The following is a 26,331-nucleotide window of genomic DNA, read 5'->3' on the forward strand; positions in this document are numbered from 1 at the left end:
TGTGATCTGAAGAAGAGGGAACTGATTTGGCTCATTCAGTCACCCTTCAAGGAGAAAATTCACGTGTACCCCAGTGTTTATCGCAGCACTGTTTATAATAGCCAGGACAGGGAAGCAACCTAGATGTACATCAGCGGACGAATGGATAAGAAAGCTATGGTACATATACACAATGGAGTATTACTCAGACATTAAAAAGAATACATTTGAATCATTTCTAATGAGGTGGGTGAAACTGGAGCCTATTATACAGAGTGAAGTAAGCCAGAAAGAAAAACACCAATACAGTATACTAACGCATATATATGGAATTTAGAAAGATGGTAATGATAAGCCTGTATGTGAGACAGCAAAAGAGACACAGATGTATACAACAGTCTTTTGGACTCTGTGGGAGAGGGAGAGGGTGGGATGATTTGGGATAATGGCATTGAAACATGTATAATATCATATATGAAACAGATCACCAGTCCAGGTTCAATGCAGGATACAGGATGCTTGGGGCTGGTGCACTGGGATGATCCAGAGGGATGGTATGGAGAGGGAGGTGGGAGAGGGGTTCAGGATGGGGAACACGTGTTCACCCGTGGTGCATTCATGCTGATGCATGGCAAAACCAATACAATATTGTAAAGTAATTAGCCTCCAATTAAAATACATTTATATTTAAAAAATAAATAAAAAAGAAGAAAATGCACATTAGTTATTCAGCTAATAGTGCTGGGTCTCCCTGTGTTCTGGGCACCATGGTGGAGCTGGGCGTACAGTGGCGAGCAGTGGACTCTACCCTCAAGTTGCTGGCAGCCCAGTGTGGCTTACAGACATTATTCCCAATAGCAGTTTACAAACTGGGGTCCTTACGTGAAGGAAACAACAAAAAGTTCCGAAGTGGTAAGGGATTGGTTCCTTAAAGAAGCAACTTTTAGGAGATAACGTGATAAGGAGTCATTCTGTGAAGGCATGCGGAGGAGGGAATGCCTCGTGCTCTAGGCAGAGGCCATGGCATGTGAGATATCTTAACCAAGGAGAAGAGGCAGGAAGTCAGCCTCCCCAGAAAGCGAAGGTAGAGACCACTGTGTGGAACAGTCTGGAGAGGTAGATGGGGGTCATCTGTTAGACCCACTGCTTGCAAAGCACCATCTCATTGGCTGCTGGCCCACCTACAGAAGACTGCCTTTGGGTCTGACACCTAGTCCAAGCAGCTGGATCCAAGGTGCAAAATCATGAGGTGGCCCACACATAAAGGACCCCTGGGAAGGGACTGGGAGTACTGCAAGCACTTCTGGAAGAGCCATGATCTCCTCTAAATACAAATTCTGGGGACTTCCCTGGTGGTCCAGTGGTTAAGAATCCTTGCTACCACTTCAGGGGGCATAGGGTCAATCCCTGGTAGAGAAGCTAAGATCCCACATGCCACAAGGCCAAAAATATAAATAAATAAATATTTTTTTCCCTTTTCTTTGCAGGAAAACTATGACAAACATAGACAGTGTGTTAAAAAGTAAAGACATCATTTTGTTGGCAAAGGTCCACATAGTCTTTCCAATAGTCATGTACAGTTGTGAGAGCTGGACCATAAAGAAGGAAGCCTTGAAGATCTGCGTTTGCTAGTCATCTATGCTTGATTTTCAGTAGGAACTCTGTCACAGATGGGACTCCCAAGAGGCAGATTCTGGGATGAAGACTGGTAGCAGCATGACTATTAGGTTTTGGAGACGAGACTTGTGAAAGGGAAGGGACAGAAGCAGGGTTGGACGGAGGGAAAAGCTGACCCATGAGGTGGGCTTAGAGGTCTCAGTTAATCTCATGGGCAGCTCTGAAGCTGTGCTGGCCTTCCAGAATTGTCTTGATTTGCATCAAGATGGTCAGCTTTAAACCCTCACATTTCCTAGTCACTGGATGTGCATTGCCTCCTCATGACCTTGGAAGGAAGTGTGACCAAGCAAGGCAGTTTTCTTCAATTAATATGATCCCCAAAGCAGGGTGACAACAGATGGCTGTCTTTCAGCACCATTCCCATCTCCTGGGGCAGAAGGAGGATCTGAGTGGTGCATCCCAGCACACTCAACCCGCAACAAGAATCACAGTGGTGTTCATGAGGACAACAGTGGGTGGACTGAGTTCCAGTGCTGGCTTTTTATAAACAAAGCACACACAAAAACTTGCAGTTGATGAGCTGGGTGCACACTTCCTGTCAACACACATAAAAACTTGTAGTTGATGAACTGGGCGCACACTTCCTGTCCCCTCAACCTTATCTCATAACTGTTCTCCCTCACCCACCTAACTCCTTAATGCAGGTCAGATTAAGGAATGATCTCATCTGTTGGCTCGACTAGAAGATCTGTTTCGTGAGCATAGAAACTGTGTTGTTCATCTTTGTATATTCAGAGCCTAGAACACAGTAGGCCTAAAAATATTTGCTGAAAACAGTGAATGCTTGAGGACCAGGGAGAGTGCATACATTGGTTTGCCAAGGCTGTTGTAACTAACTACCACAAACAGGGTGGCTTAAACTATAGAAATATATTTTCTCACAGTTCTAAAGGCTACAAGTCTGTCAGCAGGGTTGCTGCTGCTGCTGCTAAGTCGCTTCAGTTGTGTCCAACTCTGTGTGACCCCATAGATGGCCTCCAACCAGGCTCAGGGTTGGTTTCTCCTAAAACATCTCTTCTCGGGTTGCAGATGGCTGTCTTCTCCCTCTGTCTTCATGTGGTCTTTCCTCGGTGCATGTGTGTGTCCAGATTTCTTCATCTTAAAAGGACACCAGTCTCACTGGATGAGGGCCCACCCTAATGACCTCATTTTACCTTCATTGCCTCTTTAAAGAGCCTGTCTCCAAATAGAGTCACATTCTGAATTTCTGGGGGTTAGGACTTCAGCATACAAATTTTGGGGGAAATGATGCAACCCATAACAAACATAACAGCCCATAACAATGTGGAGACACAGAAAGGCTACATTGTGAGTTTTTTTTCTCAGAAGCATCACTGTATCACCCTAAAGAAGAGGAAACCTAAAACCAACCAGCATGGTTTTAGTCTCTACCACATACCAGGCATTATGCTGATGCTTCACACGCAACATCTTATTTCTCCTTGTCTGTTGAGGCAGGTGGCATTATGCCCATTTTACTGACAAGAAGACAGAGGCTCTGAGACCTTAATGAGTTACTCAAGGTCACCCAGTGGCCAAAGGGAGAAGCTAGTACTTGAACCCAGATCTCCTGACTCTTAAGTCCACACAGTTAACCATTTCTAGAAAGTGTCACTTGTTTATCTTCACAGCTTCCTCACCCCATGATTTCAAATGCGAACACCCCGCCTCAACAGAGCCATAATTAGTTTAATTACATGGTATTCCGTGAAGTTCTCTCTAAGTCACCTGTAGCCCTCTCCAAGGAGAAGGGAACCATCTGGGAAAATAACAGAAACCCAGATGTTGCTTGCATTCAGGGTAAAGAAGCCTGAACAAACATTTCTTTTTGGTCTCAGCACTGTCAAGTCTAATGCCATAGTCCCCTCCCTGAAACTTAAAACAAAAATCAGAACTTACTTCATTCTGTTTCATTAGCTTGGCATAAGTCCAATTTAAGGTTAACCAATTGAAGACTCTGAGAAAACTGCAGCCAATTACCCTGAAAAATATGCTAAGCCTTAACAGATTTATTCAACGTTGCTTAGGGGGTGGCTTCACAGGATGGAGGCCAAGATTTCTCATCTGCTTGGCTTTGCCTCTGATTATTCATTGACTGGGATGACTCTTTTACCATAAGCTGATATAGTCTCCCATCTCAGAGAGAGGGTGAAAAAAATACAAAACACCACACTGACTGATTCATTCCAAACAGATTTTTTTAAGAGAGACAGACCTGTGGTGCTAATGAATATTCCCTGCTTTTCCTTTTGAATTCACAGCAGGAGATTAATGAAAAATTTAGCAATGGGTGTGCAGGTGGAATGTTCCACAGATTCCAGTGGGTGTATATCCAAACACACATTATAACTGCCTGTTATAAGCCATGCATCTTGCTAGAAGTCCTCTCAAAAAATTTCCTTTAACTTGCATAAGATCCCATAGATATGTGTTATCATCCCCCTTGCACAGGTGAAGAAATTAAGCCTTTAAAATTGTGTTATTCAAGGGACTTCTCTGGTGGTCAGGTGGTTAACACTCTGCGTCCAATGCAGGGGACATCAGTTTGATCCCTGGTCAGGGAACTAAGATCCCACATCCCTTGTGGTATAGCCAAAAAAAATCCAAAGAACTCTGCTATTCAATACAGCAGTCTCTAACTACAGGTGGATATTTAAACTTATGAGAACTATAGTATGATATCCCTTATATGTGGAATCTTAAAAAAATGATACAAATGAACTTACAAAACAGAAAGAGACTCACAGACATAAAATGAACTTATGGTTACTGGGGTAAGGGATAGTTGGGGAGTGTGGGAAGGTCATGTACACACTGGTGTATTTAAAATGGATAACCAACAAGGACCTATTGTATAGCACATGGAACTCTGCTCAGTGTTATGTGCCAGCCTGGATGGGAAAGGGGTTGGGAGGAGAATGGATACATGTATATGGATGGCTGAGTCCATTCACTGTTCACCTGAAACTACCACAACATTGTTAACTGGCCATGCCCCAATACAAAATTGGTAAAGAATCTGCCTACGATGCAGAAGACCAGGGTTTGATCCCTGGGTCGGGAGGCTCCTCTGGAGAAGGGAATGGCAATCCAGTCCAGTATTCTTGCCTGGAGAATCCCATGAGCACAGAAGTCTGGCAGACTACAGTCCATGGGATCGCAAAGAGTTGGACATGACTGAACAACTAACACACAATACAAAATAAAAAGTTTATAAAGTTTGAAAAAAATAAAGTAATTAGAATTTTAAAAGTCAGATTCTCAGTTCCACCAGCCACATTTCAAGGGCTCAACCGTCAGGGGTGGCTAGTGGCACCACACTGAACAGAAGAGACAGAACATTTCCAACAACACAGAAAGTTTTGTTGGACGTGCTACTCTAGACTCTAGGGGCAAGAGCCTTGCCATCTGCTTACGCAAAGGTGAGATTCCAAACAAGCTCTCTCTGCTCCAAACCCACTATGCCACCACACACATGGCATCTGTGGTCTCCTGCTTAGCTATGGAGGGCAGCAACCCTGACCTGGATTTCTTTCGTACTCTCCTGCCAGCTTACACTAGAAACGAAAAGACTTATTCTGGCCTGAAGGGTGTGTTGGAAAATGCCCAGAAATGACCAGCAGGTGGTGTGCATGTCCCACGTGTCATAAGAGTGTGTCATCCTCAGAGGCATTTGCATTAGCCAAACACTTGTTCTGTGGCAAGACATGGGCTATAGATGAAATTGGAATTGTTCTCTCTCTTCCCCTTGATTTAATTTCTTTTTCTTATTACTCAGAAATTTTGTGATAAAGACGTTTAGAAAGTGGAAAATATAGCCCCCTTCCAATGTCAGCTCCCTTGGCTTTAAATAATATCTAAATGTGGATACCCACCATCCCTGAATCTCTTAATGTGTTTATCCAACTGCCTACTTGGCATCTGAAGTGGGTGTCAAAAATTCATTTTGAAATGAAATTTGACCAAAAAGGAACTCTCACTTCCCTGACCCCTCTGTGTCCCAAACTTGCTCTTCTCTCATCTTCCCTATTTCTAGAAATAGTACCACCATGCCCAAAGTTGCTCAGGTCCAAATCTTAGCCAGTTTTCAAAAGAGTGTACACACACACACACACACACACTACATCATCTCATAAGCAAACCCTGATGATTCCACCTTAGGAGATCTTGAATCCATTTACTTCTCTCTGTGTTCACAACATCTCCCTCCACCAAGCTGTCATCCTCTCTTACCCAAACAACTACACGGCTCCTAACTGGTCCCCATGCTTTGACCATTGTCCTTCTCCAAAGATATCTTTCATTCAACAAAGAGATCATATAAAACCACATAGGAGCACGTCACCCCCTTTAGAATAAAATCCAAGCTCTTTCAGGAAGTTTAAGACCTTTCAAGGTCAGGCTCCTGCCTCCCAGGGCGTTTTTGGTTGGTCACTAGTCTCTTACACTTTCTGTGGTTCCTCAAGCACACCAAAGCTCTCTTTGACCTCAGGCCATTGCATGATCTCTCATCTCCTTTTAGGGGAGGTGAGGGCCTCCAAGAAGCCTTTCCTGATTACTCTATCTAAAGTGGTCTCTTCTTCTAGTGTCTAGACCATCACACTATTTTATCCTTCAGAATGCTGACCCTGATTGTAAGTCAGGTGATGGTGTTTCCTTATTTGTTCACACTAGAATATAAATTTTTGTTCTCCACTGTAACTTGAACTCAAAGCTAGCAACTTCAAAGTTTCAATGTGTTTCAAAAGAGGAGGGGAAGATGGCATTCATAAGAACTCATGTACCGGAAGGCATGAAAGAAAGTATTAGTCGCTCAGTTATGTCCAACTCTTTGTGACACCAAGGACTATAGCTGGCCAGGCTCCTCTGTCCATGGAATTCTCTAGGCAAGAATACTGGAATGGGTTACCATTCCCTTCTCCAGGGGATCTTCCTGACCCAGGGATAGAACCGGCGTCTCCTGCATTGTAGGCGGATTCTTTACCATCTGAGCCAGTATCTGAAGTCATATTTTCCATTAAAATCGTCCTCCTGTCTTTCCTAAGAACATCTCTGGCATTCCTGCATTGGAATTTCCTTCAGAGCCAGGCTAGTGAAAACATTTGACAGCAACAGGGTTCTGTAACATCAGCAGGGCAGGCTTGAGCTAAATGATCCTCGCTCAGCTATTGATCAGGCCACCGTGGGCTCCTCCCCGAAGCAAGCAACCGTTAGCAAGAGCAACTGCCAACCAGCGACCGTTAACAGCCCCACTCAGTCATTGGTCAGTGCCACAGCGGGCCCCTCCCCTCTCCTTCCATGTATAAAAGGAGCCCCGAATTAGGGCTGAGAGGGGATATTTTTTGGGACCCTAGTCTGCCATCTTCTGGGTCTGGTAGCTTTCCGATTACAATCGTTATTCCTTGTTCAAACATCGTCTTCCAATTTACTGGCCTGTCGTGAGGTGAGTGGAACAAGCTTGGGCTCAATAACAGTTCTAAGTGGACTGTGATACAGAAACAAGAGTGCATTTTAGAACAGTATTGTGATAGCATCTCATTTTTCAAGCTGAAGAAACACATGAAACTTTCCCTTTCCCTGAGCCTACCTCCCTCACACACACATCTTCTATGGAAACATGGTTGTCCCTTGGTATTCATGGGGTATTGATTCCAGGACGTGGACACCGAGATCATGGATTCTCATGTCCCTTCTATAAAAGACAGTCGGCTCCATATCCACGGACTCCTCATGCACCATTAGACTCGCTCTCTGGTTAGCTGAACGCCCGAATGTGCCTGGAGGATGTGGAGTTGTTGTTGTTCCTTAGTTGCTCAGTCCTGTCTGACTCTTTGAGACGCCATGCCTGCCAGGCTCCTCTGTCCACGGGATTTCCCAGGCAAGAATACTGGAGTGGGTTGTCATTTCCTTCTCCAGGGAATCTTCCCAACCCAGGAGTCAAACTCGCCTCTCCTGCATTGGCAGATGAATTCTTTACCATTGAGGGACTAGAGAAGCCATAAGTCTGTATTTTGAGTCTGGAAGCAGACTCACTAAATTGTTATCAGTGTTTACTGTAAGGAGATAAGAACTTTCAAAATCTGCCATTACTCCTCTGAAAGTAGGATTCCCAAGGGAATGGATAGAGTGCAGAAGGACTAATTTTTAACTGAAATGCATCATCTCGGGCTGATCCACTAGTCACAGCCCCCAGTCCCCTCTTATTGGAGTGGGTGGTAGCATAGCATCTTTTAAATGTGTTCACTGACATCCAGAGGAGGAAGTTCCATTTTCTGGTCCAGTACACACTGCTATATTATTTAAATACAGTATGATAACATGGATTGATTTAGTTCATGTCACATGTTTGCCAAATTCGGTTCATCTTAATACTGACCATCTACTATTGTTGTGCACTAAGAGCTGGGGTGAAGAGGCAAAGATAGATCAAACACAATCTCTGCCCCCAAATCTTACAGCCGGTGACCAAGAATATCATCCCCTAGCTTGATCACCTGGCTTGGCCATGACAATTTGGCCTGAAAAACCGTTGGCTCTTTTCAAATACCAAAATCTTCCTTAATAAGCAAAACCCTAGAAACTTCTCAAGGTGGAGTGGGGGGCAGGGCATGGGCAGAGTGCAAATAAAATCCTGCCTTGTTTCTGAAGATACTTCCAAGAGAAGAATAGGAAAGTCTTTAGAGAAAAAAATATCCAATAAAGTAAATTCTTGATTACTGAGGAGGCTTGGATGGGGCAATTATATATTTTCTCTATAAATTCTTGTGCCAAAATTAGGAAATCGATCTCATTTTCTTAAAACTATAGTTCAAAATTCCATCATAACCCCTTTTTCTTAAAACAATGTTTTTGTAACATTGTCCTTACTTTCCTGAATTGCAATTCACAGCTGGTATAATCTACCTACAAACAATTTCTAAAAATCAATGTACTGTTTCGTCACATAAGGGAGATACAAAAAATATAGTTTACAGTATAATAAGTATTTTGTAACATGAAAATGCTCAGATGATTCATGAATAGGTGGGTAGTCAATGTTTGGACCTATTTTTAAGGATTACATCTGGATTTCAGAGGAATTAGACCATATTTGACTGAATGTTGTTGGCCTTTTTGCTTTATATTTGCTATTTCCAAATAAGGGCTAGAGAGGCATACGCAGACTCTCCATGAATGAAATAGCTATAAATGAAAACTGATGTAACTGTGTGGCCCTAGTGACTCAGATTCCGAATGTGATACTGCCGTTCATGATGTCATTCTCAAAATGGCGAACAACTCTTGGTAAAGTGCTGGAGCCTTCCTTCCATTTATACAGAAGTAGCATTCCTAGGTGGAGAAGGAAATGGCAACCCTCTCCAGTGTTCTTGCCTACAGAATCCCGTGGACAGAGGAGCCTGATGGGCTGCTGTCCATAGGGTCGCACAGAGTCGGACACAACTGAAGCAACTTAGCAGCGGCAGCAGCATTCCTAGGAAGCATGGTGCCTACTAAAACCATGCTGGTGTTTGTGTTTATATGAAAAAAAGAAGAAAGAAAGAAAAAGTTAAGATATGTGCTCAAATAATTAAAAAAAAAAATAAGTTCTTAATCTATATCATCGTGGAGGGGTGCATTTCAAATCTTGAGGGGACACAGGACAGCTCTTTGCCCCGCGGTTCCGTCTCATACTGGTCCTCAAAGCCAGGGGGATGTGAGACTTCCTCATCTCCATCCCCACAGCACTGCGATCCTTGCGAAAACTAAAAGCACTGTCACCAGGAAACACCCTCTAAGGATGATGCCATCCGCTTTGAGAAACACTTCCTTGAAGACACAACTCTTAGGAGAACTTCAGGCCTTCGGGTCATTCTTTGGGTTACTACAGTGCCTACTGTGTCCCCGTCACCCAGTTGGGAGTCAAAGTGTCAGCAGCAGGCCAGTGGAGGGAACTGGGCCAGCAGATGGCAGGGACCGAGAGAAGCCCTGCCTGTGAGAACCGGAAGGCGAGCTGCAGCCACAGGGAAGCATGGAGTGTGGAGTACCCACAAGACATCCAGAAGACAGGGCCCCAGCTGTGGAAGAATCACAGTCTGAGGACACTTCCAAAAATTCAGAAAAAGGAGTGGAAGATGCTGGTTAAAAACCTGGGCCTTGGGATCAGACGAGTTCAAATCCCAGCCTTGCCACCACTGACAAGTGTTACTTTGGGCCAGGTGCTTAGCTCCTCTTTGACTCAATCTCCTCATCTCTAAAATGGGCACCAGTGGCAGTCGCTACTGCACGGGGTCCTTCTGGGGATGAGATAAGATCAGAGCCACGAGGCTGAGCATACTGCCTGGTGGCCTGCAAGCTGCTCCCGAGCAGAACTCTATCTAGGTCTGCTCCCCTTTGTACCCAGAGAACTTGACCCAGAGAAACCACAGTTCAGCCCTGGTCCAGTGAGCCAGCTCTGAACCAGCCATGTGAAAGGCAACCATTCCCACTGTTCTGAACGCACCAGTACTGGGGGCTGGGGTAGGAAGTGGGGACTTGGTTCTTTACTGGGGCGTCAGATCACAGGCAATGCAAGAGGAAGCCAGATGACCTGGATAACACTGCACCAGGGCTCCCAGACTCTCTGAGTGAGGACCGCTGTGGTCTCAGTGCTCAGGGGGCCGCTGAGCCCCCAGGAAAATGTCAGACAAACCTACCACAGGCGAGCGAGGGCGGCAGGGCCAGACAGCCACAGGGAGGAGGCCCGAGCTAGAGCCAGAGGAGCGCACTGGCCTGCAGACCCGCAACCCCATGACAGTTCCCCTCTGGGAGCTGTACATGTCAGAGCTAAAAGGAGCCATGCAAAGTGAGAGGAAAGCAGGCCAGCCTTGTCTCCTCTGCCCCACCCCCGCACCAGCTCCAGGCCACGTCTCTCTTCCCTCTGCGTGCTGGACTCCAGCCACGCTGGCCATTTCCTCGTTTCTTGAAAACGCTGAGCTCCTCCACCCACATCCCCACCAGACGCTCTTTGCTTGACTGATTTCTGCTCACCCTCCATTTCTCAGTTCAAACATCACTTCCTGGGAGAGGCTTTCCCTGAACTCCCAGACCAGGTACAGTGGCCCTCTTCCTCATTCTTATCCTTACTGCCTCCAGCCTTTTCCTTCCTCGTATCTATTGCAATGACAATTTTGGTGGTAAAAAAAAATCTGCTCAATGTCTATCTCTCCGACTAGATTGGACACTGCTGAGAGCAAACACTCCATCAAGTCCATGACCCCATATCCTGCGGTATGTAGCCTAGCCCTGGTACATGGTTACTGCTCAGTAGATATTAGGGGAAAGGAGAGGGGACCCTGAAACTCAGAGCAGGGTCACTGGGTTTGTCCTGAAAAATTATCAGATCCACAGACAAACTCAACTACTGACATTCCCCAATTGAATATTCATTTTGCAGCAATTTCTCACTCTATTTCAAAGCCTGCCCCACAGCAAAAATGAATACCATCCTCTCTCCTCAAACACAAGTGACTGGTAGCAAGTACTTGGATTTGTGTCCCCACCTCCCTGCTGTCCAGCAAGATGCCATGAGTGATGTTAGGGACACCATCCCTTTGATCTTGCTAGTGAGAAAATACGTTCAGGACTAAATCCCAGGCAGAAATGAAAGCTGGAGGTATATTCCATATCCTGTGATAAATCATAATGGAAAAGAATATGAAAACAAATGTATTAATATATAATGTGTAACTGAGTCATTTTGTCATACAACAGTAATTAACATATTATCAATTTAAAAAACTGAAAAAAACAGGCTTTTTCCCTGTGCACTCCACCATCCTACAACCCTTTGAAATCTGACGAGTGAGACACCTGAGCAGCTTTTCTGACTCATGGTCAAGAAATCGTAGTTTGTTTCTAGAGGTCACTTCATTCTTTGCTCTTTGATTTTTTTCTGTATCATCACTCATGGGAAGCTCAGATCCTTTTAGGGGCTTACAGAGTTCAGGCAGAGAACAGCTGACCTTAGAAAGCCAGCTCTTTCTGAAGGAAGAGAAATGGCAATTTCCTAGCATTTCACTTCTAATAGTTCATTAGTGAAGTCGCTCAGTCGTGTTCGACTCTTTGTGACCCCATGGACTGTAGCCCACCAGGCTCCTCCATCCATGGAATGTTCTAGGCAAGAGTACTGGAGTGGGTTGCCGTTTCCTTCTCCAGGGGATCCTCCCAACCCAGGGATCAAACCCGGGTCTCCAGCATTGCAGGCAGAGGCTTTACCTTCTCCCAAATCTCTGAATCCTCATTCTGAACTAACAAGTATGTTGTTAATTGCTTTACATAAATGATTCTATTTAATCCTTCCAGCCCCTCCAGGGAATGCTAATATCCTCTTCATTTTACAGATGAGGAAAACTGAGGCCTAGAAATTTGAAGTAACCTTCAGACTCACCCGACCAGCAAGAGGCGACAGTGACGTCAAACCTCCGTCTCTTTGCCCTCAGAGCCTGAACTCTTAAGTGCTGCGCTTTGTTGCAAGAATAATTGCAACTTACAAGGTACTTTGTTCAGTCAATTAATGAAGCAATAACACTAGTGAGAATAATCATAGCTAAGTGTTCAATGCAGGTTCCCTGCTATTGTTGTTACTGTCATTATAATATGACTCATGATTTAGAAATAATGTTTTGAAGGGAGGTATAGGCCATCCCTCTGAAGATTCTTTCCTCTTTGTCCTCTGCCCGGGGTCTGGCCACAGAGGCAGCTGTGTGTGTATGACTTGGGCATTCATCAGCTGAGGTGGCCGTTGCCCAATTGCTCAGTTCCCCTTGGGTCAAGGGTGCAGCATCATATGGGGCCCAGACAAGCACCCAAGTGGGATTGGAGATGCACCCGTGAAGGTGACAAACCCCAGCTTCTATTACCAGTTCCTAGAACTAGGCTGTTTCCCCACAAACAGTTCTGTTATGATTCATGCAAAGTGAGAGCTGAGTGACAAGTTCAAGTCTTTCTTTCTTTAAATATACCAAACTGAAGGGACCTTGGGAAAATGGATGGGGTGTTTTTACCAGCAGAAGACCCGTTAGAAAACTTGCAGCTATTTCCAAGAGGGGGAAATCTATACACATATGTATCTCAAAAGCAGCCTGTGATGTCAAGCAGAATCCTTTTTCTCATGATTTTAAAAATATGGCAATGCTCTGTTATAGAGAAGAGGTGGAAGGTCACTCAGAAGTGGGCAAAGCTGGAATCAGCAGCTCATATACCAAGGGAGGCGATTCATGGATGGAAAGACCCCTGGGTGTGGGGCTGTTTGGCCCTGGATTCATATTCTGGCTCCACCATTCAACTAACTGTGCAACTTGGGGCAAGTTTTGTGTAACTTCTCCAAACCAATATGAGATAGTCATATCCATATCTACCTGGTCAACTTTTCAAGGGGATTTTAAAATAAAATCCAGCTCTTCAGTGAGGAGAAGAAGTAGGGTACAGTTGTTCAGAGCATTAAGGTTGCAACCCAGACCTGAGACAGAAGTCCAGCTTGGTCACTTCTTTGTGACTTTGGAACAGCCACTAAACTACCTTGAGCTTCGGTTTACTCATCCCTGGGGAAGCCACCCACCTCAGAGGGTTTGGAGTAGGAATTATGTGTGTTGATACAAGCTGTGTGCTTACCGCAGCGCCTGGGGCTTAGGAGAGTGTCCGTAAAGGGTGGTGGTGGTGGTTTATTCACTCAGTTGTATCTGACTCTTTGTGAGCCCATGGACTGTAGCCTGCCAGGCTCCTTTGTCATTGGGATTTAACAAGCAAGAATACTGGGGTGGGTTGCCATTCCCTTCTCCAGGGGATCTTCCCGACCCAGGGATCAAACCCAGGTGTCCCACATTGCAGGAAGAGTCTTTATTGACTGAGCTACCAGGGAAGCCCCTGTGAAGGGTAGTCCTATCTATCAGCCATGGGCAGGAATAGAGCCTGGACTTCTTTATGATCTGGCCGGAAGTGTGAAGTCAAGTGTCCAGACTGAAGTTGGGCAGCAAGCAATTCAGCATGGGCTGTGGGGTCCCTGGCCTGTTCTTTCCATGCTAAGAGCTGCCTGCCCTGCTTCTCCACCCATCCAACTGGATTCTTAAGTTTGGGCCCTTAGAACATTCACCACTTAGTCACAGCTTAGGCTGAAGGCAGAGCTGAATTTTAAATTGATGTCATTTTTTTTTTAATGGCCAGGAAACTAATACAAATTTTGCTGAGGAGAGAGACATAAAACATTTTGCCTCAACCCTGGAATAATGGAGAGTTGCTTCAAAGATAACTTGGCCACATTCCTCTTCTAATTTTAGCCCTGGATAAAGTTGCAGATTAACACACCTGCTCTTTTTTCCTTGCCACGAAGTAAGCACTGTCCCTGGTTAAAAAAGGGATCTTGGGTTGACGTCTTTAGTAAGAGAGTTCACCAGCAGCCAGTTTGATCATGGATATCCTCTTTGTACCAGGGCTCATCTTTGATTAACTTAAAGCAGGGATTCACTTCATCATCCTCTGCTTTCCTCAAAGGACTTAAAAAAATTAATTTGACCTTCTGCTCTGTAATCGTACTTGGTGTATAAATGGCCAGGCCAAGGAGAATAAGTAGGACTTTGGAGTCAGATAAACCCATGTGTCTCTAATGCTGCATTTCTTATCTGTGAAATGGGGTGAGAAAATCTGCGATATAAATTTAGTGGGAAGATTCAGTGAGATCAGACACAGAAGGGTTTGCCCTCTCACCTCTCGCTTCCTAGAGCCCGCGGCAGCAGACACTTAGTTTTCTATCCAGGGGTAATTCCATACCCCTTTTGTCTTAGAAACAGGATCCCAGCTAGATCCATTCTTTTTTTGAGTGGCCATGTCCTTTATTTTGGGGAGTAGGAGTACTGGCTTCCCCAGGCAGCCCTAGGAAATAAATCTTGTTTCATTTAAGCCAGCCCTGGAGGTGTCGGGCCTCCTGCCAAGTGGGTGGTTTAAACAAGAACACATGATACAACTTTGGCCAAAGAGATAGGGGAAATCTGCTGGGGAGTCTCTGGGGAGGTTTGCGCTGTTTTGAAAAAAGGGTACGAGGCAGATATATTCCCTTTTCTATCTCCACGTGCTGTCATCTGTGCTGTGGCTGAGAGAAGGCAGCCATCTTTGGACCATGAAGAGAGCAAGCCTCTGAGATTAGGACAGCAAACTGAGAATGACAGGGCAGAAACTAGAGGAATCTGGGTGCTGGGTGATGGCACCGGCCAGTGGATGAACCAAGCCAGAGACTCTCCGGTATACGGGCCCTTTCCATGTAAGATAACGAGTCTCTCGCTTTGGAATTGTAATCACAAGATAACAAGTCTCTCACTTCGGAATTGTAATCAAGCAGGACCCTGTGGGGCTTTCCTCAGGACAGGTTTTCCTCCATATCTTCTGCTTTAGCTCCTCTCTGAAGTTCCTAGATAGTATTATTTGATGCAAATTTCCGGAGTAGTTTTGCAGATGTGAACCACCCCACTGTCTCCCCACCAATGGAAAAACTACTTGCTGACCTGAGCACATAGCCCCAGGTCTCCTGGAGTTTCAGTTCAGTTCAGTTCGGTCGCTCAGTTGTGTCCGACTCTTTGAGACCCCATGAATCGCAGCACGCCAGGCCTCCCTGTCCATCACCAACTCCCGGAGTTCACTCAAACTCATGTCCATCGAGTTGGTGATGCCATCCAGTCATCTCACCCTTTGTCATCCCCTTCTCCTCCTGCCCCCAATGCCTCCCAGCATCAGTCTTTTCCAATGAGTCAACTCTTTGCATGAGGTGGCCAAAGTATTGGAGTTTCAGCTTTAGCATCAGTCCTTCCAATGAACACCCAGGACTGATCTCCTTTAGAATGGACTGGTTGGATCTCCTTGCAGGCCAAGGGACTCTCAAGAGTCTTCTCCAACACCACAGTTCAAAAGCATCAATTCTTCGGCGCTCAGCTTTCTTCACAGTCCAACTCTCACATCCATACATGACCACAGGAAAAACCATAGCCTTGACTAGACGAACCTTTGTTGGCAAAGTAATGTCTCTGCTTTTTAATATGCTAGCTAGGTTGGTCATAACTTTCCTTCCAAGGAGTAAGCGTCTTTTAATTTCATGGCTGCAATCCCCATCTGCAGTGATTTTGGAGCCCAGAAAAATAAAGTCTGACACTGTTTGCACTGTTTCCCCATCTATTTTCCATGAAGTGATGGGACCAGATGCCATGATCTTCGTTTTCTGAATGTTCAGCTTTAAGCCAACTTTTTCACTCTCCTCTTTCACTTTCATCAAGAGGCTTTTTAGTTCCTCTTTCTGCCGTAAGGGTAGTGTCATCTGCATATCTGAGGTTATTGATATTTCTCCTGGCAATCTTGATTCCAACTTGTGCTTCTTCCAGTGCAGCGTTTCTCATGATGTACTCTGAATATAAGTTAAATAAGTCAAAGAATGCTCAAACTATTGCACTCATTTTATGTAATGCTCAAATTACACTCATCTCACATGCTAGTAAAGTAATGCTCAAAATTCTCCAAGCCAGGCTCCAGCAATACATGAACCATGAACTTCCAGATGTTCAAGCTGGTTTTAGAAAAGGCAGAGGAACCAGAGATCAAATTGCCAGCATCCACTGGATCATTGAAAAAGCAAGAGAGTTCCAGAAAAACATCTATTTCTGTTTTGTTGACTATGCCAAAGCCTTTGACTGTGTGGATCACAATAAACTGTGGAAAATTCTGAAAGAGATGGGAATACCAGACCACCTGATCTGCCTCTTGAGAAACCTATATGCAGGTCAGGAAGCAACAGTTAGAACTGGACATGGAACAACAGACTGGTTCCAAATAGGAAAAGGAGTACGTCAAGGCTATATATTTAACTCCTGGAGTTTAGGGACTGATAATATTAACCTCTGTGATACCACCCTGCTGCCTCACCATCAGCCAATCTGAGAACTGTGCACAACTGATTCTGCACTCTGCGGACCACCCCCACCCTCCAAAACTGCCCTTTAAAAATGCTTTGCCAAAACACTTCAGGGAGCCCAGTGTTTTTCAGGGCATAAACCACCTCGTCCCTAGTCGCCTCGCAATAAACCTGTCTCTCCTCCAAAATCCAAATAAATAAATAAATAAATCTCCCCCTGGTTTTAGCCACTTCTGGCAGGTGTCTTGTTACACGCAGTCAGAAGTACGCCCATGTGGACCCCCTGATAACTCAAGGTGGTTGTCAAGGCTGTTTGCAGTTGTTTGTATTCTCTCTCTCTCTCTCTCTCTGGGCACATGATAACATCACATTTCTCTACCTCCTTTGACATAGGGAGTAAATATTCTGCTTGCTTCATCCAATGATATGTGAGGGGAAGTACTGTGTGTCATTTCCAAGTAAAGGTTTGTATGTGCCAGGATGATTCTCCACATCCTCTTTCTCTGCCTGAGCCATCAAGGAAATAGAGCCTCCATCAGCTTGAATTCCCCAGTGACTATGATAAACAGTGTACATGTGACATGAGTAAGAAATAAACTTGGTTGTGTTAAACCAGTGAGGTTGGGTTGGGTGTTGTTTACTGCGGCACAACCTAGCCTTTCTAACTAAAGTGCATCCAATTGATGCATTCAAATAATAGAGCAGGAACTCTGGCAGGGGGAGGTATAAGGGATTTACTAATGGATGTGATGTGAAAGGGCTTCCCAGGTGGTGCTACTAGTAAAGAATCCACCTGCCAATGCAGGAGACATAAGAGATGCGGGTTCCTTCCCTGGGTAGGAAGATCCCCCGGAGGCGGGCATGGCAAACCACTGCAGTATTCTTGCCTGGGGAAACCCATGGACAGAGGAGCTGGCAGGCTATGGCCTACAGCGTCACAGTCAGACATGACTGAAGTGATTCAGCATGCATGTGATGTGAAAAATCTGCTTCCTTTTTAGATAACTCACTCTAAGACCAGACTACTGTAAAGAATTGTTATCCCCTGCCCACATTGCCTTTAAGATTCATGCTCCATTCATCAGTAGAACTAGACAGAGAAGCCACACTAGAGAGCCAGTGAAAGAAAAGACCAGACTTTCAGTGGAAGGAAGGGACTAAAGAGACTGAATGAACCCAGGGAGCCTAGGAGCGGCAGAGGGGTAAAGAGAAGCTCAGGTGACAGGAAGGGAAGTCACACGGCCCTCCTGGAGTGTTGAGACTCAGGTCTTGCACCTGATCAAGGAGCTGGAAGTGGACTGGCTAGAGGATAGAGGTCGTTCCTGGGTTCCTCTGTCCTGATTTAGAACTAGGCCCTCAAATCTGGAGTAAAACAAGTCTTCTAGTTATGAGGTATGCAGTTTGGGTAAGAGGAGATCCATGTACTTATGAGTGGTGTGTTCATTTCCTGGGGCTGGTGGCTTAAAAAGAAAAAAAAACCAGCATTCTCATTTCTGACTCCTGGAGGTTGGAAGTCCAAGATCAACCTGTCCAGCAAGGTTGGCTTCTTCTGAGGCCTTTCTCCTTGGCTTGCAGGCAGCCGCTTTCTCTCTGCAGGGCTTTGGTCTTCCCTCTGTGTGTGAGTCTGGGTGCTAATCCCCTCTTCCTCTAAGGATATCAGTTTTGCATTGGGACCCACCCAAATGACCTCATTTTACCTTACTCACCTCTTTCAAGGTCCCTGTCCAAATGCTGACACATTCTAAGGTACCGGGGTTTGGGACCTCACATTATGAATTTGGGAAGGGGGGACACAATTTAGCCCCTAAGACAGGGTAACACCCTTCCTCTTCACAATGGGGGTAACAGTACATAGGTAAAGTGCCTGGTGGTCAGTTGTTCCAGTTCAAGGTAATTATTCATTCTGTCAGGTTGTTTGACCCTTTGCAGTTTCATGGATTCTCCAAGGTTAAGCACTATGTTCTTGTGCTTCTTTGTAGCCTGCACAGCCCAAAGTTGCATCATTATACACAGCAGTCAGAGATTATCATGTGGTGGTTAAGAGCATGGGCTTCAAGGCCAATACACTCGAGCTCAAATTCTGACTCTGCCATTTAGTGGCTGGGTAACCGTGGGCAAGTCACTGAAATATTCTATGACTGTGTCCTCCTCAGTTTATTAGGTTTATTGCACCTACTTGTATTCATTTCCCAGGGCAGCTGCAACAGATTACCACAAGTGAGGGGTTTAAAACAACATAAATGGTATTACCTTATAGTGGTAGAGGTCAGAAGTCCAAAATCAGTCTCGCTGGGCTAAAATCTGGGTGTCTGCAGGCTGTGCTCCCTCTGGGGGTTTGCGGAGAGAATCCGTTTCTTGTCTAGAGGCCCTGCATTCCTTGGTCTATGACCCTTTTATGCCTTTCAGTCCCGTGATTGTGTCACTCCAGTCTTATGCTTCTGTTATCACATCTTCTCCTCTGATTCTGACTCTTCCATCTCACTCGTTGACGTATAAAGGCCTTTGTGATTACTGTGGGATAACTCAAGATAAATTCTCAAGATCAGCTGATTAGCAATCTTAATTCCACTGGCAACCTGAATATCTCTTCACTGTGTAACCTAACATATACAGAGGCTCCAAGGAGTAGGAAGTGGACAGCATTGGGAGGCCATTATTTTGCCTACCTCTAAGAATTATTGTGAAAGCCAAATGAAGTAATCTATGGAAAGGGTTTGGCACAGTGGGTAATCAATAAACAATATTCAGGACTTCCCTGGAGGTCCAGTGGTTAAGACTCTGTGCTTCCACTGCGGGGTACACGGGTTCGATTCCTGGTCAGGGAACTGAGATCCCACAATGCCATACAATGCAGTCAAAACAAGCAAACAAAATCTTGGCCCACTTAACATATACCCGTATAACTCCAAAGGAAAAAAAAAAACAAACCCAAAATAGAAAAATAAAATACTTTAAAAGATAAACAATGTTCTTTGTTTCCTAAGAACTCATTCTATAATACTCTTCATTGAAGATCAGTATTTTGGAAACTATGGGCCTATGCAAATGAAAGTTACTTTGAAATTCTGGCAAAATTTGTTTAGGTGTAGCGGTGTCCAGGATCATAGCATCTTTGAGCAGAAAGAGATGCTATAAGTCATCAAAGCCAGTTCTCTAATTTTACCAAAAAGTTAACTGGGGCCTGAAAATTATAAGTGGCAGAACAAGAAGTCACAGCTAGATTTACTGTATGACACACAAATTTAATGTCTTATCACTAGGCAATATTTCAATAGTCACTTCTGCTTCTTTTCTCTTCATAATCCAGGAAGACTGAAACCTGGATGACAGTTTAGATCTGTCAGCAAAATTGTAATTTCTTGCATTTATGTAGCATTATTCTCCCTGTGAAGTCAAAGAATTTTATACAGAACCTTCCTCTATGAAGGGCTTCCCTGGTGGATCAGACAGTAAAGAATCTATCTGCAAAGCAGGAGACCCAGGTTCAATCCCTGGGTTGAGAAGATCCCCTGGAGAAGGAAATGGCTATCCACTTCAGTATTCTTTCCTGGAGAATCCCATTGACAGAGGATCCTGGTGGGCTACAGTCCATGGGGTTGCAAAGAGTCAGACATGACGGAATGACTAATACTTTCCTCTATGAATAAGGGACCTGTCTGTTCATGAATAATGACTGTTTTTTTGGTCTGATTGGACATTTTTGCTTTGGGTTCCATTCTTCATTCTATTCCATGATAAACACACTCAGTTCATTGCCTTCAACCTCCTCCCAAGGGTGGCCCCATGACCCAGACCTGACCAATCAGAAGCTTGCTTGGGATTCTTGCCAGAGCCATTGGGAAAAGATCTCTTTCTTTCAGATTGCAAGCTTGAGGCCACTGGCAGTCATCTCATTTACCATGTATAAAGAGAGCATGATGAAATCATCTGGGCCCCTCAAAAAGCCAAAAGACTCTTATTTATGAGTTAAAACAAATTTTTTTTCTTAAACCAGTTTCATTTGAATATCTGCAACTTGTTTCTAAACAAGTCCTCACCAATACAACTGGTAACAATATAAAGCCTTATCTTTTTCTTTGAATCATTAATAGAAATGGCTTATAAATTTGAAAGCTTCAGTTCTTAGTAAGTGATTTATGAAACAATACCAAAAGAATTTAGGGAAAACCATTTATTTTTAAAACTTGAAGTATGATAATCCTTGGTAAATCCAAAAACTATATTTTTTTCTCTAATTTTCATTATGAGACATTTCAAATATACACAAAAATATAATTGTATCATAAAAACTCATGTTCCCCATACTCAGTGAGCCTCAGCATTTGGCCAATCTTGTTGTATCTATGTCCTACATTTTTTCCCCACCTTGTTGGAGTATTTGAAGAGTAAAGAACTATATTTTGATGTGAATAAAGTCTCTGAAACTGTATGACCTGGGCATATAAATGTCCACTCAGTTATTCTAAAAATATTTACTATGCACTTACCTTTTGCACAGGGTCACCATAAAGGCTCATTTCCTTTCTTGTTTGTAATTTATGTTCACTGTGGCAATTTAGAATATACAGGAAGGCAGAAAGTAAACTAAAATCATTTATAATTCAATCACCTAGAGAGAGTTATTACTATTTTGATGTATACAAATCCAGACTGTTTTCTCCACACATAAAATAATACTAGCTATTATTTATTGAGAGTCTCATCCATGCTAAGAATTAGGCTCAATACTTTATGTGGGTTATTATTTCTTTTATCCTCACAATAATTCAATTCAATATCCTGATTTTATAGTTTGGGAAACTGAGACATAGCAAAGTTAGGAAACTTGTGCAAGATTACCCAGCTGATAAATGGTGGGGTAGAATTGAATGAAAGTAGTCTTTTTTATTATTTGAATACAAAAAAATTGGATCATACTTTTTTTGTATTTTGCTTTATTTGCTCAAAGATATATCTTGAAGATCTTTCCACATAATAAACCTATTACTTCATTTTAAAGCACTGCAGTGCATTCTAAGATATGAGTGAACTCCGAGTCATTCAACCAAATGCTCACAAAGACATTTAGGCTGGTTTTCATTTTCCCACAGCCATGGTGGCCATAGGCCAGGACTGGCTAGGCCAATCGCCTAGGGCCACTCGCCTGTCTCAACACCATGAGTTGTCACTTCTAGGCACCCTGAATGGCAGGCCCTTTCCTGAAAGACATATCCTTTCCCCATGGCTACATCTTTAAGTCTCTCATTATTCAAATTCCAGAAATTCTCCATCCTCAAATGTCACCTGACGCTTTTTCTGATTCCTTGCTGGGTGGCTTGCCACTTAGGGCACCAACAATGTATATGAGAGAGGCCATATCACTGCTACGCCTGGCACATTTGTTACCTATGTTTCTAAGACACAAAGCATTTTTCTTTTTTTGGCCTTGTCATGTGACTTATGGGATTTTAGTTTCCAGGCCAGGGATCAAACCCAGGCCCTTGGAAGTGAAGCATGGAGTCCTAACCACTGGACTGCCAGGGAATTTCCATTTCTTATTTATCTTGGAAACCCCAGTACCCAGCCCTGTGCCTAGTATCTAGCTCAGGAATTGTATGCTGAATTAAAGAAAATTGAATTATTAATAACAACAGCAATAGTGATAGCTACTTTCTGTTCAGCATCTACTCTATTCCAGGCACTGTGGCTAACTGCCTTATGTATATTTTAGTTAAGACGCATCTGTGTAAGATGGTACTATTACTGTCTCCTTTTCTGGGTGAGGAAACGATCTCTGAGAGGTCAATTAACTCACCTAAGGTTGGCCAACTGATAAAGAAAAGAACTAGGATTTGAGTTTAGTCTGGCTGGAAAACCCAAGCCCTAGTCACTTTGGAGTCTTTTCACAACACTATGAGCTGTATCCATTCTTCAAACAAATATTTACTGAGGACCTACTTGTGTTAGTCCTGACATAAAGCAACACACACACAAGCATCAGACTCACCTGGTGGGCATGTTGAAAATGCTGATTTCCTGGCTCTGGAAATTCTGATTCAACCTGTCTGGACTTGGCCCCAGAATCTGCATTTTCCTACAGCCCCAGGCAGGGCTGACATTCCACCAGTAGGCACTGACGTGGCCGCACTGGTTAAAACACTGACGTATTTCTAAACTAGTTGGTCCACAGACTTTGCCCCCACAGGACCTGAGTGTAGGTGACCAAGTGTCCTAGGTTTTTGTGGGAATGTCCTAGTCTCAACAATGAAAATGCCACATCCTGGGAAAAGCAGGAGGGTCATCAACCACATCAGTGGAGTAGAGTGTCCCCTGCCACCCCTGTTACCCTGATCTTTCCCAAATCGGCATGAGTCAGTGGGTCCAAGATGCCTGGCATAGGATGGGCCTCTCTGATCATAACTACTCTCAGTTCTGACCTGTAGAGGTCCTCACCTTTTTTGTGGTTAGCATTTTGAACATCACCTCTGGCTCTGGTGATTCTGATGCAGGTGGCCCACAGGCCATTCTTTGAGAAACACTAGTCCAGTGGTCTGACACCAGATGAAGCATTGGGAAGATTTTCAAAACATAATACTAGAAACATTTATGGACCAGGAGAATTTTACACAAATGAACTTGTTTAATCCTCAAGACAATACTAATGTGGATGCTATCACTACCCCCATTTCACAGATGAGGAAACTGAGGCCCAAAGATGTTGAAGAACTTGTCCATGATTGCATAGCTAGTGAGGGGGCAGGGGGTGGGATTTGAACTTAGCTTAGCTCCAGAGTCTGTGCACCTGGGAAGCCAAGACAAATGTTTCCATCCAGCAGACCTCGACTATTTGTAAAGGCCAAAGCCTCAGGAGACCCCATTCCTCTGCACAGAACCAGCCCCACTGCCTTGCTCTGAGCCCCCAGGGACCAGGGTTGACCCACTGCCACACTATGCAAAGGCGTCGGGCCTGAAGGCGACACTAAGTCCTTCCTTCCACTAACTGCCCTCCCAGAAGCCATTTTCAGTTCTCGCAGCAGCTCTCCTCACATGGCAGCAAACTCTGAATACCAATCACAATTTAGGAATGAGGGCTTGAAGCATATGTCAAAGCATAGAAAGAAACCAAGCGACAGCCTTTCTTCCGGGAAGGAGTGTGAGTTTTTTTTTTACAGGCAGGGCTGCTTTCTCAGTGAACTTCTCTTCTTCATCTCTGAGTCCACCTGTTACCAGGGCAGATGGCCCCAGCTAGCCTTTTCTCTCACAGGCTTCAAATAAACTGCAACACCCTGTGAGATGTAAGTGAATTCCACCCACTGACACGAGCTCCCTCTCTGCCCAGGTGCTCTTGAAGTCTTGGAATTTGACACCTACACAATCTGACATTTACGACTTGGAAGAGGAGGCCTGGAGTGGGTGCTCTGACTTCCGATGAGCCTTTCAATAAATCCTGAGTGGGCTCTCACCATGTACAAGCATCATGCTAGGTTTGTGGATACACATGAATGAGGCAGCAATGGCAGCCACCTTCATGGAGCTTGCAGCCCAGGGACCAGCCAGAGGAGGATCATTCATTGTCGTTGAGAGAGGTGCCCTCCGTTTAAGTGTTCAGGAGTAAGTGTAAGCAAGCAAATAGAGATGATCATACCAAGTGAAGTAAGTCAGAAAGAGAAAGACAAATACCATATGATATCACTTGTGAAAGCGAAAGTCGCTCAGTTGTGTCTGACTCTTTGCGACCCCATAGACTATACAGTCCATGGAATCCTCCAGGCCAGAATACTGGAGTGGGTAGCCTTTCCCTTCTCCAGGGGATCTTCCCAACGCAGGGATCAAATCACATCTCAGGCAGATTCTCTACCAGCTGAGCCACAAGGGAAGCCTAAGAATACTGGAGTGGGTAGCCAACCCTTCTCTAGTGGATCTTCCCGACCCAGGAATCGAACCAGGGTCTCCTGCATTGCAGGCAGATTCTTTACCAACTTCAGGGGAAGCCCTGTTATCACTTGTATGTGGAATCTAAAATATGACACAAATGAACCTATCACACAGAAACAGAATCACGGGCATAGAGAACAGACCTGTGGTTGCCAAGGGGTGGGGGGCAAGAGAGGGATGGAGTTGGAGATTGGGGTTAGCAGGTGTGGGTTTTTATATGTGGATTGGATAAGGAGCAAGGCCTTACTGTATGGCACAGAGAACCATATTCAATATGCTATGATAAAGCATAATGGAAAAGTATTAAAAAAATAATGTATATATAAATGAATAACTGAATCACTCTGCTATTTAGCAGTAAATGAACTGTGGTGTTGGAGAAGACTCTTGAGAGTCCCTTGGACAGCAAGGAGATCCAACCAGTCCATCCTAAAGGAGATCAGTCCTGGGTGTTCATTGGAAGGACTGATGTTGAAGCTGAAATTCCAATACTTTGGCCACCTGATGAGAAGAGCTGACTCATTGGAAAAGACCCTGATGCTGGGAAAGATTGAGGGCAGGAGGAGAAGGGGATGACAGAGGATGAGATGGTTGGATGGCATCACCGACTCGATGGACATGGGTTTGGGTCGACTCCAGGAGTTGGTGATGGACAGGGAGGCCTGGCGTGCTGCTGTTCATGGGTTCACAAAGAGTTGGACATGACTGAGCAACTGAACTGACTGAACTGAAGCCCAACATTGTAAAGCAACTATGCTTCAATTTAAAAATTTTTTAAATAAATTTTAAAAATAAAGAGGGATTTCCCTAGTGGTCCAGTGGTTAAAACCCTGTGCTCCTAATGCAGGGGGCACAGGTTCTATCTTTGGTCTGGGAATTAAGATCCCACATTCCTTACAGTGTGACCAGAAAGAAAGAAAGAAAAGAAGTATAAGCAGTAAGCTGGGTGTTTATCAGAGGACTGTGACCCACTGGCAAGCAAGGAGGCCTCTATCTAAGAGGTGATGTGTGAAACCTGCAACCAGAAGAAAAAAACTGGTGCTGCTTCAGAAGGCAGGCAGAGAAGAGATATTACAAGCACAGGGGATGCATTTACAACAACAACAACAAAAAAAAACCCATCAAACCTGTAAGAAACTGTCAGAGTCATGAGGGCGCAGAGGTGCAGAGCTGCTCCAGGGAAAGGCAGACACGCCGGAGCTTGTCGGCCTTAGTGAAAGATTTGGGTGTTCTCTGGAGAACAGGGAAGCATTTTAAGCAGCAGGATGACACAGCTGGAACTGCATTTTGAAAAGATTCTTCCAGCTCCAGCTAATCAGTAACAGAGTCAGAGTTGGGCCTCGATTTCAGGTCTCTTGTCTCTTTTTTCTTTTTCTGTTTCTTCTTCATCAGTCTCAGAACATGAGCCCTGCTCTCAGCATTTGTGTTTAAGGAAGCCTGTTCCATGTGTGTCCAAGCCCAGTTACCCACTTCCTCATCTTCTGCATCATTTGAGGTGAAAGAGAGCTCAAAATGCAGGCCCACAGGATGGCCTGAGCTAGTCCCCAGCTCTTACTTCTAGCTTCTTACTTTCTCTTGGGAAAGCTGATAAACATCTCTGGGCATTAGTTTTTCATCTGCAAAATGATCATAAAAGTCTACCTCAAGACGAATGGAGAGAGTAGCATGGAAGCATAAACACTACCATATGTAAAATAGATAACCAATGGAAATGTGCTGTATGACTCAGGGAACTCAAATTGGGGCTCTGTAACAACCTAGAGAGGTGGGAAGGAGTGGGAGGTGGGAGGGAGGTTCAAGAGGAATGGAACCTATGGCTGATTCATGTTGATGTACGGCAGCAACCAACACAATATTGT

At 44.5% G+C, this 26,331-nt stretch overlaps 1 long non-coding RNA gene across 3 annotated transcripts in view; it reads right to left on the minus strand.

The window, feature by feature from the left end:
- The window catches only part of LOC102413119, a 38,294-nt gene extending 18,259 nt beyond the window's left edge, over positions 1 to 20,035 (minus strand). For all 3 annotated transcript variants that reach the window (XR_003105811.2, XR_006547529.1, XR_003105809.2), the window contains exon 1: positions 18,809 to 20,035. This is a non-coding gene — a long non-coding RNA (uncharacterized LOC102413119). The remainder of the gene's footprint in view (positions 1 to 18,808) is intronic.
- Positions 20,036 to 26,331: the final 6,296 nt, after the last annotated feature.

The sequence above is a fragment of the Bubalus bubalis genome, chromosome 21 (assembly GCF_019923935.1).
Source record: "Bubalus bubalis isolate 160015118507 breed Murrah chromosome 21, NDDB_SH_1, whole genome shotgun sequence".
Taxonomy (NCBI): domain Eukaryota; kingdom Metazoa; phylum Chordata; class Mammalia; order Artiodactyla; family Bovidae; genus Bubalus; species Bubalus bubalis.